Below are 20,309 nucleotides of genomic sequence, written 5' to 3' on the forward strand. Positions count from 1 at the left end.
ACCAATCAATATAGCATATGGGAGAAAAGGAAGGAAAAATCTGTATCTCATTTTAGCAGTCTCTTGTGTAACTATAATACCACTATTAACGTTTATTTTTTTAGTCTCACATGTAAGAAAGTATTATTCTTTTTGCCTCACTACAAGCTCCTAGCTCAAATGTGCTAGAAAAAGATGAGGCACATTTTTCTCTATGAGCTACTGAGTATCTTGAAAAACACCTCCCTTAAGCAATTTCATTTTTCTTCAAGTATAATTACTGTTACTGTGAATCACATTAATTACAACTCAGGTAATATGAAAAATTGCATTGTAATTCAGTATACTTACTAATTATGGAAATAGTTCTAATATATACATATGAATGGTTGAGAGGAAATTACATTCTGAGAGACGAATAAAGAGCAACATAATGCTTTCTTAGATAGTGTAAGAAAGGGATAAGTTTAGCTTTCACATAGAGACAGCATGGAATAAGGAAAATGGAGGCAGAACCAGCTTAAACAAGCCCTATGGTAAAGAGAAGAAAGAGAGAATCTGTGCCAGCTCCTTATATGGAAGAGTAACCATGGTTACTGGAATGTAAAGAGACATGAGGTAAAATCAGAGGCAGGAATTCACAGCAAAAAATTTTAAACTGAATAAACTCTCTCGGATAGGCTGATCAGTTCAAAATCTCAATAATGAGCTAGTTGGCTCTCTTGCATAGGCTGTACAAATTAAAATCTCAAAGATAAATTAGTTAGTTCTCTTCAATAGGCTGTAACCTCCGTAGTACCCAGTCAATGGGGAAACAGCGGAGGGACTTGTGTATTAGGAGTAGGAGACTTAAAGATCGCCATTCTCTTCCTCGGATGCACCAGCCTACCACGTTTTTGGCTGTGTGTCCTTTCTTGCAAGATCGTAAATAAATTCTTTTCTCCTCCAGAACCGGGTGAGCATTTTTTGTATAATGCTTGTTTCTAACAGATAGTAAATCAAATTGCCAACATGTCTTACTTGTGCAAGTGGTAAAATTAGATTCTAGACTATCAAGCCAGCACGTTGGCCTATGTGTCTTTTATGTGGCATAAGACCAATTCAGACTAAGAGTCATTTACAATTCTTCTCCATTTTATTTAGTAGAGTGAAGGAATTTTTTTCCCTATAGAAGGGCAATGCAATACAACTCAATTCAATTCAACATAAATTTACTGAGAACTAGTTATTCTCGAAAACTTATTTGCTATAAATTGAGAATTTAAGAACTTTCAAAATTTACTTGATTGAAAAGAATGGGGATTCAAAAGAAAACTTCTATTATATGCCTAATGTTTTCAAGTTGAATCTAATATTTATATCATTTATTCTTTTCTCAATTCCAATTGTGGACTTTAAATTTAAAATTTCTAGTAGGAGAAAATAAGCCATATAAATCATCCTGTAACAAAAACTTATTTTGAAAAAAGTTTTTTTTCAACTGGGGTTTGATTGTCAGCTCTCAGTCCTTGGGTTTCCCTGACCATGCCTGCCTGAATTCTTTAGTGTTTAGTAGCACTTGTTCTTCTCACCCTATTTAAACTTTTTTTTTTTCCCTTCAGGCAAACTTCTGGTTTATTAGACCAATATTGGCATATCAGTCAGCTGTGCTACTTTAGGATGCAATAAACAAACAATCCCCACATCTGGCAGCTTAGAACAAGGGTTTTACATTGTCAGTATTATGTTTACAATATAAACACAATGGTTGTATGTGTAAATTTATTCAGGGTTCATTGCCAGCCCTTTATTGGAATGGTTTCTCCATTCCAGAGTTCTTTATTTACATTCACTTCTTGATTAACTGGATTCCGTCAGCAGGTAGTATTTCAAGAAATACTTGCTGGTGCAGCAGTCCCTGCGTATTTGCATGTTTGTGACTCAATCACCCTATTAACTTTTAAACAGAAATGAAAATTGCTAAGCTTTATGGGTTAATGACTCTTAATAAAAAAAAAATAGGCATTGGAAATTTAAATTTAATATTAGGAATGAAAGATACTCAAACATTCTGAAATTCAAAATAGTTCACAAAGATGAAAGAGCTTTAAAAATCAGCAAGCCACACAAGCAATGCTTTCATCTCCTTTTACATTAAATTGCTATTTCTATAGGCATTTCTTCTAGCCTTCACATGAAGTCTTATGTTTCTGAAGATAAAATAAAGAATTTTTGATTACCCTAGTTCTGCTTTTAGTGGTTGAATAATGAATGTGGCATTTCAAACAAGGTTACATCCAAGTGAAAGGAGTGCCCTGGCTGATGAAGAAGAGGATTGGACCAAATGATTTCTCTATGAAGAACTGATTGACTTAAAGGTCCTCGGCACTGGCTCCAATCAAATGCATCATATGAAAGGAGTTTTCCAAAGGAAAGAGTATTGCCACATGAAATGAGAAGAACCAAAGGAAAGGAATCGCTAACAAATTCATAACTTTCTGAACTTTTTTGAGTGTGAATCAGTAAAGAACTGTATACGGTGCATGCAATTTACTCTGCAAATAATAAATAAATAAATTAGGAAAATAAATCATTACTTTAAGAAGAAAACACAATATTAAAAAATGCAAAATCTAGCTTTTCTTTTATTAGACAGTTTTATAAGCTGTTATGCTATTTTTTATATAATTTCAATTTAGAGGTATAAAAATAAAACTTCCTCTGAACTACTTTTGTCTTATATTTAGTATGATAGACATTAGCATTTTCCTTGTCTGACTGGCATTTCAAAGTCATAGGACTTCTTTGTTTATCGACAGTGGACAAGAATATAGGATTGCTATCGAACAACTCTGGAGATATCTCTCTATTAATTTATCATTTCTGCCCAAGAGCCTATACATACAATACATTATTATGCATAGGATGTTCAAAAGCCAGAAATCAATTTTTCAGGGGACAAATTTAAAAATTCTTATTCTACTGTCAACTAGAGTCACAATTTACATAGCAGTGTTACTAGTAAAAATCATCTTTGGATAGTGTGGGCCCTCTGAAATGGTTATAAGGATATATTAGGGATAAATTTAAGCAAACAAGCAAAAAAAAACTACAACTGGTAACAAGACAGCATCTTGTTTTGTACATTAAGCTAAAGCTACTGGGAGAATGATTTTGTCATGATACTTAAGAATCTGAAATGGCAGACTTTTAATTAGAATATGCCTGCATACTCTCATGTTGTATATCTAACCAGAAAAAAAATAGCTTCTAAATAACTATAAAGGCATTTTAGCTATGAGAATACAGGGCTAGTAGCCAGAAAACTCTTTACAAATTTTCTGTTATGGTTTCTGGCACAAATTTCATCATGGTTATTCAAGAGAGAAATCTGGAAATCATCCTAGACTCTTCTTTCTTCTTTATTCCCCATACACATCCAACATATCCCCACATGCCACCAAAATATCCTTGAATCTGTTTCTTCATTCATTGCCCTCTATCTGAGCTTCATCATTTTTTATGTGGATTACAAAAGCTCTTTGTTTCTCTTTCTATCTCTTTTCACCCCTTACATACGGGGTGTGTGTAAGTTCCCAAAATAACATGTACATAACTTCTTCATAGTTATGTATTATGTATTATTATGTATTATTGTATTTGTGATATATTGTCTGTTTCTCCATTTGACTTCCCCTCTTCACCTGAAGTCATTCCTTCTAATCCATCTTCCAAATGCTATCTGAGTTAAAAATAAAAATCAGATCATGTAACTTTTACAATTAAAAACATCTTGTAGATGTTGAGAGAATAAAACCCAAATTCCTTAGGATACCATATGTGCCAGTTTGCATATTTATGTCCACCAGAAAAAGCCATATACTTTAATGCATTCTTGTGGGGGCAGACGTATTAGTGTGGATTGGGTTGGAACCTATTGGTTCAGTGCCATGGAGTTATCACCCAACTGTAAGTGATAACTCTGATTGGATAATTTCCATGGAGGCATGGCCCCGCCCATTCAGCGTGGGCCTTGTTTAGTTTACTGGAGCACTATATAAGCTCAGACAGGAGCTCATAGGTAGCTGGAGCTGAGATAGACATTTTGAAGATGGCCGTTGGAAGCTGATGCAGACATTTTGGAGAACATCATTTTGAAACGCAACCTAGGAGCAAGCAGACGCCAGCTACACGCCTTCCCAGCTAACAGAGGTTTTCTGGATGCCAATGGCCTTTCTCCAGTGAAGGTACCCTTTGTTGATGGACACTTTATGGCCTTAAGACTATAACTGTGTAACTAAATAAACCCCCTTTTATAAAAGCTAATCTTTTTCTGGTGTTTTGCATTCTGGAAGCATTAGCAAACTAGAACACCATATAAAACCCTTTATGAATTAATCCCTGACAGTAGAAGGCAGTAGACCACATGCTAAGGAGTCAGACTACCTGGGTTCAAATCTTGGCTCTGCCATTTATCAGTATGTGACTTTGGGCAAGATATCCACCATCTCTGCCCAGTTTCTTCATCTACAAAATGGGATAAGAGCAGCTACCTGAATCCCACTGGATTATTAACAGCATTGAATTCTGTAATATATATAATATATTTAGATTGGTGTATGACACAGCAAGATATCAATAAATGTTTGCTATCTTATGTATCTTTTCTTATCCCTCACCACCTTGCTCCTTATGCTTCAGCATTAGCAGGCTACTTTCCTTTTCATGTCAATATGTCTTTGTACATATGGTTCCTTCTGCATGGAATGTTTTACCTTCTCCACCTACTAAGTCCCTGTCTGCCCTTCAAGTCTCGGTTTAACATTACTTTCTCTGTCAAGAAAGCCTTTCTTGTTAACTCACAACAGACTTATTTAGCTTCTCTTCTGTGCCCCATAAGTATCTGGTATATAACTTTATTATAACAAGATTATTCATTCCCATTAAACTGAGAGCTCTTCAAGAATAAGGAAAATGACTTTTATGTCTATGTCTTCCCTAAGAATGGCCATATTATCTGACATACAGAAAGTACATTTGTTGAATATAAATGAATTAAATACAATTTCTCAGTCCTCTACTACTTTTCTTGAGTAACTTTTGTTACATATGGGGTGTGTATAAGTTCCCAAAATAATGTGTACATAACTTCACCATAGTAATTATTATTATTACTGTATTTGTGATATAGTGTCTGTTTCTCCACTTGACTTAACAATCTCCTTGAATGTAGGTTCTATGTCTTTTCATATTTATAAATCTAAAAATACTAGGAAAAAATCCAGCACAAAGAAACTCAATAGATATCTGATAAATGAATGAGTGAAAAAAAAATATGATTAAATAACTGCAGAGTAGAACCTATTCTCATACCTAGATTATTAGGCAGCCTCTTTAGGGATAGATAATCATCATAATTTCTTCACCCTCTGGGCACTGTGATGGTTAATTAAGAACACAGAAATCTATATCTGTTTTAATTTCTGTCTTTACTCAATTTAAAACTTGAAGATGACAGTTGCTATTATATATGACTTGCAAAAAGTTTTTTAATGTAATGAATTGAAAGAACTTAGGTGAATATAAAGAAGGCAAAACCAAAATCAAAACAAAAACTATCCTTAGGAAAGTAGGTGAAATAATTTAGTAATAAATATATTAATGAAAGAAAAAATAGGCAAAAAATAGGGGGGAATGTAATAAAACTGGAAAATCTGTATATGGAGTGTGTGTGTAATCAGAAATGAGAAAAAAATATGCTCATATTGTTTTTCTTTCTTATTTCTATTTATACAGAAATGGGAAAGAATATAAGCATGCAGAAATATTTAAAAATAATACATTACTATCTACAGCTATATATTAACAAATTTGAAAAATATACGCCATTTTACAGCAAAATATAAGGCATAAAAACTATTCAAAAAAGAGTAGAAAACCTGAAAAGACCTATATATTCATAGGCCTAAACACACTTGAATAGAATTGGCGTGTGTGTGTATGTGTGTTGTATATATGTGTTATGGAAACCCTGAATAGATCTATACAGATATTGGCAACATTTAAAAGTTTTCAAACAATTACTTTGGAAAAAGATGCCAAACATCTCATCCCTAACAATTCTATCTCATTTTCAGAGAACAGAGAATTCCCATCATATAATAATGGTACCAAAGCAAACAATGAAAAATTCCCCAGGCCATTTTATCAAACCACCTTAACCCAATATCTAAATCTGACAAAGATCCAAATACACACATATACAACATTCCTCATGAATACAGATTTTAAAAAAAACACCTCGAAATTAGAAACTGAATATGGTAGCACATTGAAAGAATGACATACTATGATCAAGTAGGACATATTCTACAAATAAAGGATGGTTCAATATTAGGGAATTTTAAATTTAATTCATCACCTTAGCCAAAGGAGACAAACTATGTAATCATTACAGGTGACAAAAAGCCACATGTGAGAAAACGTCACATCCATTCCCAATTTCAGAAAAAGAAAAATTCATGGTAAATGCACATCAGAAGGAAACTTAATTAGAATGATGAAAGGTGAAAGATGTTCCTTGAGACAGACGTTCTTTATCTCAAATATTTAACATTCTACTTGATGAACAATTAGAGGCATACTTATTAAAATCAATATGTAGAAACAAATTATAGCTATTAGCACCATTATTCATTACTGTTATGGAAGTTGCTGTGCAGACAATAAGAGAAGAAAAAGAAAAAAGACGTATAAATATTGGAAACAAACACATTTCAGATGATGAAATAATCTTTTAACACAACTCAAAATAATCAGAGGAAAATGTGATAAAACTAATAAGCATTTGCTGAAGTTTTTGGTTATAGAATACATACACTAAAACCCTTAGCTTCTCTATATGCTAGCAATAAACAATCAGAAAATAAAATGGGCAAAAGCTTCCAATCACAATGTAAAACAAACAAACAAACAAAAAACTTAGAAATAAGCTTAACATATTTAAAGAAAATGAAATCGCTTTGTGAAGGACATTTGAAAAAACTGAGAGATGTAAAATGCTATTTGGAAAGAAAGATTCAATATTACAAGAATTTCGGAGAAACTAAGATGGTGGCTAGCTGAGACAGGGCGAAAAAACACCTCCGTGAAAAACACTAGCTAAAACCCAGAAAGTGACCTAGAATACTGGTTACAGCGGTGTGCCAGCTGGATGAGGGCTCCTAGCTCCAGAGGGGCCGTATACTTGGTGAAACCGGGAGTCTGCATTCTGAAACGAGTGAGTAAGGTGGCTGGAAGACCCGTGGCCGCGTGGTGGGCTGGGGAAGCCAGGGTTCAGCATATGGAGACCAGCTGGCTCTTTAAAAAAAAAAAAAAAGGAGCGGCTGCAGCTGCGATTGTGGGAACCAGGCAGTAAAACACAGCAAGAGGGGGCTGGGCTGGCCTCTTGCTCTCTGGCCGGAAAGATAGCCCGCTGCAGATACCCTTGGGTTCAGGGTAATGGAGGGGAGAGCCAGAAGCAGAAAGAAACCCCGCAGCTCGCAGCTGGCCCCCTGGAGGGCTGGAGAAACTCCTGCCCGGGGCCGTGCCCACAGCCCAGAGCCCCGCCAGTTGTCCCAGAGTGGGGAAGGAGGAACTGTGTGAGGAGGAGGGGGCTGAGACGCCCCGTTCGGCCATTTTTGCTTTGGGCTGGGAGTGCGCCGCCACACAGCCCGGCAGCCCGGGGCTTCCCTTGTGGGACAGCGTGCACTGGTGATATAGCACAGCCTTCCCTCGGCTGAGCCCCCAGAGGAGCATGGCTGGGAGGGGGGATCCGCTCAGAGAACCCAGGGACGCTACGCCAAGTCCGGTGGTTTATGGATCAGTGAGAGAGAGGGTCTGGGGCTGAACTGAAATGAAGGCTTAGACTCTTGTGGCAGCCTTGAATCTCCGGGATCCTGGGGGATTTGAACATTAGAACTGCCCTTCCTCCTTGGCCACCAGTACACACACCCCACATTCAGGGCAGACAGCTCCAGCAACACACCCAAACTGAGTTCTCCAACTGAACCCACGAGAATCATTTCCCCAAATACCGCGGGGACAAGGTGGAGAACTGACTTGAGGGATATAGGTGACTCACAGACACCATCTGCTGGTTAGTTAGAGAAAGTGTATGTCACCAAACTGTGTTCCTGAAAAATTAGATCGATATCCCTTTTTCTTTACAACTTGAAACAGCCCTATCAAGCAAAACAAATGCCAAGAGGCCAAAAACAACAGAAAATCTTAATGCATATGATAAAACCAGAAGATATGAAGAATCCAACTCTAAACACACAAACCAAAATATCAGAAGATACACTATACCTTGCAAAATTAATCAAAGAACTACAATCGAGGAATGAAAACATGGCAAAGGATTTAAAGGATGTCAAGAAGACCATGGCCCAGGATATAAGTGACATAAAGAAGACCCTTGAAGAGCATAAAGAAGACATTGCAGGAGTAAATAAAAAAATAGAAGATCTTATGGAAATATAAAGAAACTGTTGGCCAAATTAAAAGACTCTGGATATTCACAATACAAGACTAGAGGAAGCTGAACAACATCTCAGTGTCCTAGAAGCCCTCAGAACAGAAAATGAAAGAACAGAAGAAAGAATGGAGAAAAAAATCAAAAAAATCGAAATGGATCTCAGGAATATGACAGATAAAATAAAACGTCCAAACTTAAGACTCATTGGTGCCCCAGAAGGGGAAGAGAAGAGTAAAGATCTAGAAAGAGTATTCAAAGAAATTGTTGGGGAAAACTTCCCCAACCTTCGACACAATATAAATACACAAAGCATAAATGCCCAGCGAACTCCAAACAGAATAAATCCAAATAAACCCACTCCAAGACATATTGTGATCAGACTGTCAAATACTGAAGAGAAGGAGCAAGTTCTGAAAGCAGCAAGAGAAAAGCAATTCACCACATACAAAGGAAACAACATAAGATTAAGTAGTGACTACTCAGCAGCAACCATGGAGGCGAGAAGGCAGTGGCATGACATATTTAAAATTCTGAGAGAGAAAAATTTCCAACCAAGAATACTTTATCCAGCACAACTCTCCTTCACATTTGAGGGAGAGCTTAAATTTTTCACAGACAAACAAATGCTGAGAGACTTTGCCGACGAAAGACCCGCCCTACTTCAGATTCTGAGGGGAGCTCTGCTGGCGGAGAGACAGGGAAAGGAGAAAGAGATATAGAGAATTTTAACAGACATATATAGTATCTTACATCTCAAATCACCAGGACACTCACTTTTCTCTAGTGATTACAGATCTTTCTCCAGAAGGGACCATAAGCTGGGACATAAAACAAATCTCAAGAAATTTTAAAAAAAACATTGAATATACTCAAAGCACATTCTCCAACCATAATGGAATACAAATAGAAGTCAATAATTTTTGAACTGTAATTCCACTATTTACTTCCTACATGATATAAAATACACAAACTCTAAGGACAAATCAGTGGTTTTGAACTCAATGTAAAATATGTAATTTTAGACAACTATATAAAGGTGGGGGAATGAAGGAGTATAGGAACATAGTTTATGTGTCCTATTGAAGTGAAGGTGGTATCAAAGAAAAACAAGATTGATATGGATTTAAGAGCTTAATTTTAAGCCCCACAGTAAACACAAAGAAATTATCAGAGAATATAACCATAGAGATGAAAAGTAGAGTTTGGGTTAAGAGAAATGGGGGAAGGGGCAATGGGGAGTTAAGAAATGAGTGTAGGGTTACTGTTTGAGGCGAAGGGAAATTTCTAGTAATGGATGGTGGGAAAGAGCATTACAACATTCTAAACGTGATTAATCCCACTAATGAAAGGCTAGGGAGGGAGTGGAATGGGAAGATTTAGGCTGTATATATGCTTCCACACGTGAAAAAAAAAAAAAAGACAGTCTAAATAGATGAAAATTGAATGCTAAGGATGAACTTGGATGGGACAGGAGGACAGAGGACAGGTGGCTCAAAGGGACACAGTTGAGACATAAGGAAAAGGAAATATAGAATGTAAGCTTTGTATCATTGTTGAATCTATTGTACTTCTTAGCTGCGCTTAATGGGATTGCATAAAAGAATGTTCTTGTTCATGGGAAGTGTATATGTGAATTATAGTGAATGCTCAAGGATGTGTGCAGCTAACTCTCATATGTTCAGAAGACAGAGCAATAGATGATGGATGATAAGGAGGGAGGGAAAGAAATAGCAATGTGACAGCATGTTAAAGTTGGTGGATTGAGCTATTTGGGAGAGGGGGTCAGGGTATGACGGAATTCTGCGTATGGGGCTAGTATTGTTTTTCCAACTGTTCACATAACTTTGAATTTATTTCAAAATAAAAAAAAACAATGAAAGGACAAAAAAATGTTACAAGAATTTTATTTTTTGTCATGGAATTTATAAATATATTACAATTTTCATCAAACTCCTAAAAAAGATCTTTTTTAGATTTTGAAACTCAAATTTTGAAGTTCATTTGACAGACTAAGTAGCGGAGAGTGCCAAGAAAATAATGAAAAATAATAAAATACATTGTTATATATTAAAACTATAAAGTTAACTGCATGGTATTGCTCCCAAATAGATCAAAAGATAAACCGAATATAATGGAACACACAGAAACAAATTCAAATATAAATATAAGTAGTTGGTAAAAGATAAGGATGCTATATCAGCTCACTAAGGTAAAGGAGTTATTATTTAGGATACAGTGTTGGGAAAGCTTGCTAACTGGCAGAAAACAAAATTATATTTCTATCTTATACTATACAACAAAATGATTTATAGATGGAGGAAAGAATTAAATTGCAAAAGTGAAATAAAAAAAAGAATGAGAAAAAGTACTGATAATTAGAAATATTTATAAGTTTATAGCAAAAGTTGACTTCTTAAGGAAGAGTAATACATGTAAGCAATAACATGTAAGATGCCCTTAATATAAAAAGAGCTCCACTGGTCCTCACCTTGTTTTCTGTCCTGGGAGGCAATATGCATGGACTACAAAGAGAGGGATCCCATGTCTCCAGCTTTCAAATGGGCCCAGATAATAGGGAGAGTAAGGTCAGGATACATATTCCCTGGTTTCCTACTTGAGAAGTCACCTTGGTCTGGCTGTGTCCATTGACTGAAGTACACTGTTCCTCTAAGATGACTTCTCTACCTACCTCTCTTCTTCTATGTTCTGGTTAACCTCGTCCTTCCTCATCTTTTTGGGCCTAAGGGTGGTAGCAGGTCTATAGCTAATATATAGCTAAAATACATGATTTACTGCATTATCCCAATATCCCACTCTCATCTTTGCAATTATTATTCCTGTAAGTAAACCCTTCTTCAATTATTCTAATTTGAACATGCCATCTTTTGCTGTTGGAACCCTCACAGTGTAGGAAAGAGGTACTCTAAAACACCTCTAGTGGAAGTGCAAATTAATATAAACTTCCTGTAGAAAAATGTGCTAATACGTATCCAAAATATTCAAATACACATATATTTTAATCTAGAAAGTTATTCTTAGAAATTTGTTTTATGGAAATAATCAGATTGTACAAATTCGTATGGCAAAAATATTTAACAACCATACTGTTTTTCTCAAATTATGAAAAACAAGTTTTAGTCACTACTTAAGATATGGTAGCATAAATAAGTGGTAGCAAGTCCATGTAATGAAATACCATTCATCTGTGAAAACCATGTTTTAGAAAAATATTTCTTAATAGAGGAAACATTTAGGTTATAATATCAAGGGGAAAAACCCTATAATATTATAAATTCACTGATATTATTTTGGTGATATATATATATTTATTTCTGAGTGGGAGGAATTAATTTGACTTTTTTTCCTTAATACTTTTCTATTTCTTCATTAAGCATGAGATATTTTTGAAAATTTAAAAATTCATAAAAGTATCAAATTCATTTTTTGTAATATATAGATATTTTTTACTGAGATTGTTTACAATCCATACAATTATCCAAAGATCCAAAGTGTACAATCAATTGCCCATGGTACCGTCATACAGCTGTGCATCCATCACCACAATTAATTTTTTTTTCAATTTTTAGAACATTTTCATTACTCCAGAAAAGAAATAAAGACACACAAGAAAAGGAAACTCAAATCCTCCCATACCCCTAGCCACCCTCCCTCCATTATTGATTCATAGTTTTGGTATAGTACATTTATTACTGTTGATGAAAGAATATTAAAATACTACTAATTAGTATGTAGTTTGCAATAAGTATATATATTTTTTCCTATAAGCCCCTCTATTATTAACTTCTAGTTATAGTGTCATACATTTGTTCTAATTCATGAGATTTCTAATATTTGTACAGTTAATCACAGACATTGTCCACCACAAGATTCACCGTTTTATACATTCCCATCTTTTAACCTCCATCTTTCCTCTGGTGACATACATGACTCTGAGCTCCCCCTCTCCACCACATTCACACACTATTCAGCACTGTTAGTTATTCTCACAGTGTGCTACCATCACCTCTGTCCATTTCCAAATGTTTAAGTTCACCCTAGTTGAACATTCTGCTCATAATAAGCAACTGCTCCCCATTCTTTAGCCTCATTCTATATCCTGGTAATTTATATTTCATGTCTATGAGTTTACATATTATAATTAGTTCATATCAGTGAGACCCTGCAATATTTGTCCTTATGTGTCTGTCTTATTTCACTCAATATAGTGCCCTCAGGGTTTCTTCATCAACCGATTTTTTTTTAATGACGGTTTTGTTCACACCCCATACATTCCGTCCTAAGTAAAAAATTTTTGGTTCCCTGTGTAGTCAAGTATTTATGTATTCATCACCATCGCCACTATCTATATAAGGACATCTCCATTTCTTCCACAAAGAAGGAGGAAGAGTCAAAGAAGGTACAGAGACAAAAGAAAAAGAAAAAAAAAAGAGAGAAAGGAAAAAAAACATGACAGCTAGGAAGCAACAAAAGGAAAGATAGCATTAAACTAAAGAGAATAAAGAGTCAGACAACATCACCAATGTCAGGAGTCCCAAACCCTTCCCCTGTGTCCCCCACCCCCCATATGCATTTAGCTTTGGTCTATTGCCTTTGTTATATTAAAGGAAGCATAATACAATGTTCCTGTAAATTACAGTCTCTAATTTGCATTGATTATATTTTCCCCCCAAGCCCACCCTATTTTAAACATCTTGCAATGTTGATATTAATTTGTTCCACCTCATGTAAAAACATATTTGTACCTTTTATCACAATCATTGAGCACCCTAGGTTTCACTGAGTTATACAGTCCCAGTCTCTATCTTTCCTCTTCCTTCTGGTGTCCACATGCTCCTAACCTTCCTCTTTCAACCATACCCACAGTCACCTTTGTTCAGTGTACTTACATTGCTGTGCTACCATCACCCAAAATTGTGTTCCAAACCTCTCACTACTGTCTTTTCCTTTCTCTATGCAGTGCTTCCTTTAGTGTTTCCTATAAAGCAGGTATCTTGTTCACAAACTATCATTGTCTGTTTGTCAGAGAATATTTTAAACTCTCCCTTAAATTTGAAGGACAGTTTTGCCAGATATAGGATTCTTGGTTGGTGGTTTTTCTCTTTCAGCATCTTAAATACATCACCCCACTTCCTTCTCACCTCCATGGTTCCTATTGAGTAATTTGCACAGTCTTATCAAGCTTCCTTTGTATGTGATGGATCACTTTTCTCTTGCTGCTTTCAGGATTTTCTCTTTTATCTTTGACATTTGATAATCTGATTATTAAGTGCCTTGGTGTAGGCCTATTCAGATCTATTCTGTTTGGGCTATGTGGTGCTTCTTGGATCCATACTTCTATGTCTTTCATGACAGAGTGGAAATTTTCATTGATTATTTCTTCCATTATTGCTTCTGCCCCTTTTCCCTTCTCTTCTCCTTCTGGGACACCAATGACATGTACATTCCTGCATTTTGTTTTGTACTTACGTTCCCAGAGATATTGCTCACATTTTTACATTCTTTTCTCTCTTTGTTCTTTCGTGTGTAGGCTTTCAGGTACCTTGTTTTCCAGTTCCTGAATGTTTTCTTCTGCCTCTTGAAATCTGCTGTTATATGTTTCCATTGTGTCTTTCATCTCTTGTGTTGCACCTTTCATTTCCACAGAGTCTGCCAGTTGTTTTCTCGAATTTTCGATTTCTAACTTATGTACTCCTAGTGTTTTCATTATATGCTTCATCTCTTTTGCCATATCTTCCCTAAACTTTTTGAATTCATTTAGTATTAGTTGTTTCAATTCCTGTATCTCAGTTGAACTGTAAGTCTGTTCCTTTGACTGGGCCATAACTCTTAGTGTAGGTTGTAGTTTTCTGTTGTCTAGGTATGTGGTTTCCTTGGTTACCCCAATCAGTTTTCCCAGACCAGATCGGGCTCAGGTCTTAGAGGAAGGCAATAATATCACGGTGCCCTGAGGGTGTGTCTTAGAAGATTGGTGCATCCTGTGAGGCATCAAGTCATTGTGCTTTTCTGCCCAGCAGGTGGCACCTGTCAGCCTGTAGCTCCAGACTGGTGTAAGGAGGTGTGGCCTGTGGCCGTTTTCCCCCAGGCTCTGGGGTCTGGTTCTGAATAGAGGGTGGGTAGTAAAGCTGGGCCCCATATCTTTCCTCTTAGGGAAGATATCCCCCACCAGGGAGAGGTCATTAGCATTTGAATAGACTCTCTGCCTGTGCTACCTCCACCCTATTCTGGGTCAGAGCACTGGGAACTGAAAATGGCTGAGTCTTTCTCCACTGAGCTGAAAAAAGGACAGAAAGCCCCCTTCAGGACCATTCAATGGCCACCCTCTGGCTCTCCAAGGTCAGTCATCACCAAAACCCTCTGTCTACTTGCTGGGGATTCACAGCTTGTATTGAGTATTCCATGCTTGTTAATTAAAACCCCAGTTGGAGCTCACCTGAGCTATATTCGCTTGCTGGGAGTGTGCTGCTTTTTAGCACTGCGAGCCTTTGCAGTTCAGGCCATGGGGAGAGGGGACTCCCAGCTTGGATCCACAGTTTTTACTTACAGATTTTATGCTGAGATCTCAGGTATTCCTCCCAATTCAGGTTGCTGTATGATGAGTGGACAGTCATGTTTGTCCCCCCGCAGTTATTCCAGAATATTTACTTGTCATTCCTGGTTGTTTATTAGTTGTTCCAGGGGGACAAACTAGCTTCCACTCCTCTCTATGCTGCCATCTTCTTCTGTCTTCACAAATTTGTTTTTAACCAGAATTATTAAATAACTCTCTTCAATACTTTATAACTATGAATTAATCCTTCTGAAGATGATTCTTAATAAGATGTTGAAAACATAAAAAGGTTTTACAAAAGCAAATTTGTGATCATAAGTAATCATTCAGATCTGGCATTGGAAAATTGTGGACATGTTAGATAAAGAAAATCAATAAAATAAATATTCTAAATTCAGATAAAATAAAAAATCATAAAAAGAGATTAGCAAGTAGGGCAGGCTTATGTGTATTCAAGTTTGGAAAGGAAACACACAAAAGATAATATAAGCAATTGAAAAATGAAAAATGTTTGAGGTTCACTGGAATATTTTACTGGTAAGGACAACTCCACTTTTTGTATGAGAAATAATTGAAAAAAACTGATATTTATCCACATCTCTTCATAAAATTTATGAAGAATTTAAAGAAAAGGGCCAGCTGGAAGAATATTTTAATACACTTTCCTAAACTGCTACCAACAAAAATGTAAATTATATTATCATCACTAAATAATTATAATACATATTTTCCCTAGTTTTAAGTAATATAATATACTTACATATAACATATTTATATAATATATAATATAATATATTCACATAATATAGTGAATAAGAGCCTAAAGGGCTCTTATTTTTCTTATTAACAATTTTGTTTCCTTTAAGTGTACACATTTTTTAAAGCAGTTTTATTGAGATATATTCATATACCATACAATCCACACAAAGTGTACAATTGATGGCTTTTAGTATATTCACAGAGTTGTGCATTCATCACCACAATCAATTTTAGAACATTTTTATTACTCCAAAAAGAAAAACCCCCAAACCCCTTAGCAGTTACCTCTCAATCCCACTATCCTTCCTAGCCCTACATAACTACTAATCTATTTCTGTCTCTATACATTTATTTATATTTATATTTTATATAAATGGAATCATACAATATGTAGTACTTTGTGTCTGGTTTGTTTCACTTAGCATAATGTTTTTTAAAAAATTATTATTATTAATTAGAGAAGTTGTAAGTTTACTGAAAAGTCATAAAAAATACAGTGTTCCCATATATCGCCCTATGTTGACACTTGGGATTTGTGTGGTACCTTTGTTAAAATTAATGAAAGAATGTTAAAATAGTACTATTAACTTTAATACATAGGTGTATTTTCCCATATATCACTCTAATATTAACACCTTGTATTAGTTTCATACATTTGTTATAATTCATGAAAGAACATTCTTATACTTGAACTATTAACCCCAGTCCATCATCCACAACAGGGTTCACTGTGTTAAACAGTCCTGTATTTTATTCTTCTAACTTTCATTCTAGTAACATCCATGACCTAAAACTTCCCCTAAGAGTATACAACTTGATCCTGCCTTCAGAAACAACTCCAAATGAGAAATGTACAACATATAGTAGATGGTTAAAAACAAAACAACACATAACCTTCCTTATGGAAGGAAGCAGTTTCCATATATTCTGCTATTCTTTCTGTCCCTCTCTCTCTCTTTCTCTGTTTCGATATGAAATATGTTAATATAAATATTCAGCCTCTGAGGGTATTTGGAAATTAAAGATTCCAAAAGATATTTACAGTAGTATAAATGAGGCCAGTAGTGCAGCTTTCAGGGGACACATGATAGATCTGACAGTTTCTTAGAGATTTTGAGGGTTTAACTCAAGAACAGGATTACCTCAGAAAGTATATATTACTGGTCCTTTGAGTCAATTAAAAACCATTTCATTTTCATAGAAAAATAATGTTTACACACATCTACATTATAATTTAAGAAAAGTTAAAATAAGGGAGCAGGGAAAATCACATACATTGCATACCCTACCTACCGAAAGAGATCTGAATTTTGGGCAAAACAATAATTTTTTAAAAGACTTTAATTTCAGTGAATAACTACACCTGATTGGAATACTGAAGGTAACCTTCTAAAAGAAGGCAGGAATAAGAATCAGAAAGTATGAAAAGCAAAATTAGGCATGCTTATGAGGCAGGGAATATCTTTCAAAGGGCTAAGCTTGTACTAAATAACATGTTTCAATGCAATGAAAGTACACTTTTTCTGAGGACAACTTGTAAAACCAAAACTCTACTCAAAAAGTTTTCCAAATAACATGGTATTTCCAGGAGAAAGTCTGATAGGATCAATAGAAACAGGCTGATGACCAAACAGGCAGTTAGAATCACATCTTAAGTTCTTCATATTTCTTTTGTAATTTTCATAGCAAGCATAATAGGGCCCTGCCCAGAGAAGGTGCTAAAAAATGTTTGATAAATGAATGCATGTTAGACAGATAAAGGGGTCAACAGCAAGAATATGTAACAATTATAAATATATATGCACCTAACAGCAGAGCCTCAAAATATAAGAAGCAAATTTTGACAGATTTTAATGTAGAACTGTCATTAACAGTAGGAGATTTTAATACACCACTTTCAATAATGGGTAGAACATCTATAAAGAAGATCAGTAAGGAAATAGAAGACTTGAATGATACTCTCAACCAACTAGACCTAACAGACATCTATAAAACACTTCACCCTACAACAAGAGAATACAAATGGATCATTCTCCAGGATATACCAAATCTTAGGTAACAAAACAAGTCTCAATAAATTAAAAAATATTGAAATCATGTAATGTATCTTCTCTGACCACAACGGAATGAAGCTAGAAATCAATAATGGAAGGAGAAATGTAAAATTCACAAATTTGTGGAAATTAGACAAGGTAGTCTTTAATAACCAAAGGATTAAAAAAAGAAATCACAAGGGAAATTAGGAAATATCTTGGAGTGAATGAAAATGAAAATACAACAAACCAAAACTTATGGGATACAGCAAAGGCAGTGTGGAGGGGGAAATCTATAGCTCTAAATGTTTACTTTTAAAAAGAAAAAAGATTTCAAATCAGAGACCTAAACTCAAAACTGAAAGGACTAGAAAAAGAGGAGCAAACTAAAGCCCAAAGTGAGCAAAACAAAGGAAATAACAAAGATTAGAGTGGAGATAAATGAAATATAGAGTAAAAAACAAAAGAGAGAATCAACAAACCCAAAGGTTGGTTCTCTGAGAAGACCAATAAAAATGACAAACCTTTACCTAAAATGATGAAGAAAAAAAGAGGGAGGACACAAATGACTAAAATCAGAAATGAAAGGGGGGACATTATTGCTGACCCCAACGAAATAAAAAGGACTACATCAGCATACTATGAACAACAATATACAAACAAATAAGAAAATCTAGATAAAATGGACAAATTCCTGGAAACACAAACTACCCATGCTGATCCAAAAAGAAATAGAATCTCAACAAACCAATAACTAGTAAAAAGATTGAATCAGTAATCAAAAACCTTCCAACAAAGAAAAGCCCAGGACCAGATGGTTTCACTGGGGAATTTTACCAAACATTCCAAGGAGAATTAACACCAAATGTGCTCAAACTTTCTAAAAAAATCGAAGAGGAGGGAACATTCCCTAATTCGTTCTATGAGGCCATCCTCACCTTCATACCAAAGCCAGAAAAAGATACCTCAGGAAAATAAAATGCACCAATATCTCTTATGAATACAAATGCAAAAATCCTCAACAAAACACTAGCAACAAAAAGCTAAAATATTTTATCCTAACAAAAAATATTCAAGAAAACATTAAAATGCTAGGGAGGAACTTTAAAAAAAAAAAAAAAACCTGAATAAATAGAAAGACATACCCTGCTTTGGGAAAAAATGAAACTCAACAGCACATGCCATTTTTCCCTATATGTCTATAAATTTAATTGAATCACAGTAGAAATACAAAATTGTTTTTCGGAGGAGAGGAGAAAAAGGCAAGCCAATTCTACATTTCATACAGAATCAGTGCTAATTAACGGTATAGTTATAATTTTAACAACTTCTTGGTACTGGAAAACAAATAAATTGAAGCAGATGAATGTAACTGAAAAAGACACCAAAATAGACACAGATACATGCGGAAATCTAATTTACCATAAAGGGGCATTTTGAATCAATGGGAATTTGCAAGGAAGCAAACTTTTTATTAATCCTAAACTAATTCCAGCAATATCCATTTATTGTTTATTTTTTATTGCAAGTTTAAAATCTATTAATTAAGTCAAGTCTGTGAGGACTCAATTGGCCACCATTTGCTAAGTGTTTTACTTGATTTCCCAAGGATTTCTGAACAATAAACTAGAATTCAAATAGATTTATTTTCCAGCTTAGTGAGGCTTTTAAATTGCTTATTTTAGATTTAGGGGAAAAAAGAAAGAATGAACTTTTAGCACTAATTCTCTAGCAGATGTAAGAAAGCTGAAGATCTAAGGTGCCTTTTCTTTTCCTATTATATATCTTTCTTTGTTAAGTTCTGTGCTAGTACCTGTAGAAATCAAGATAACAAATTGAATTTTTAGTAGGTCTATTTACAATCTTGAATCTTATATAATATGGCTTGTTTACTCATTTATTTTGTATATTTTATAGAATATCCTGGGAGAAGGGCTGGAATAAATAGGGTATTTATACCTTGGAACTGTGAAAATCATTAGACTCACCAAATCCTGTGCAATAACAACTATGGCTGTTGTTGCTAGCCTTTGTGTAGAAATGTGCCAGAATCCTTTTCTTTATAAATGCCAAGGAATGTCAGTGATACATGAAACGACATCCCTGAACTTCAAGGGTGGATAAGGAAGATCTCAGTGCAAGGCCCAGATATTCATTAGTCACTTGGAATTAGGCTACCTGTGCCCATCACTCTTCATGAAGAAAATACATTCTATAGACTTACTGGTGGAAAAACATTACTACCAGAGATGTCTCAAATCAATACTGAATTAAATCAGGCTGCAAAGGAATAAAAACTGTCATCAGCATAACCTTCTTAGCAACTGCAATGTGGATATGCTAATGCTATGTCAAAGCATCATCCTAATGTCTGTAGGGAAGTGTGTGGTCTCAGATCAGTTCATCTGCTAGCCTGGGCTCATTATAAGCAGGATACACCACCCTATAACCTCAGGAGTGTTATTTCCACCAA

The 20,309-nt window shown here is 35.2% G+C and overlaps 1 protein-coding gene across 6 annotated transcripts in view; it reads right to left on the reverse strand.

Moving 5' to 3' along the window:
* The window catches only part of TBCK (TBC1 domain containing kinase), a 288,134-nt gene that overhangs the window by 48,844 nt on the left and 218,981 nt on the right, over positions 1 to 20,309 (reverse strand). The gene's annotated exons all lie outside the window — the stretch shown is intronic.

The sequence above is a fragment of the Choloepus didactylus genome, chromosome 3 (genome assembly GCF_015220235.1).
Source record: "Choloepus didactylus isolate mChoDid1 chromosome 3, mChoDid1.pri, whole genome shotgun sequence".
NCBI classification, from domain to species: Eukaryota; Metazoa; Chordata; class Mammalia; order Pilosa; family Megalonychidae; genus Choloepus; species Choloepus didactylus.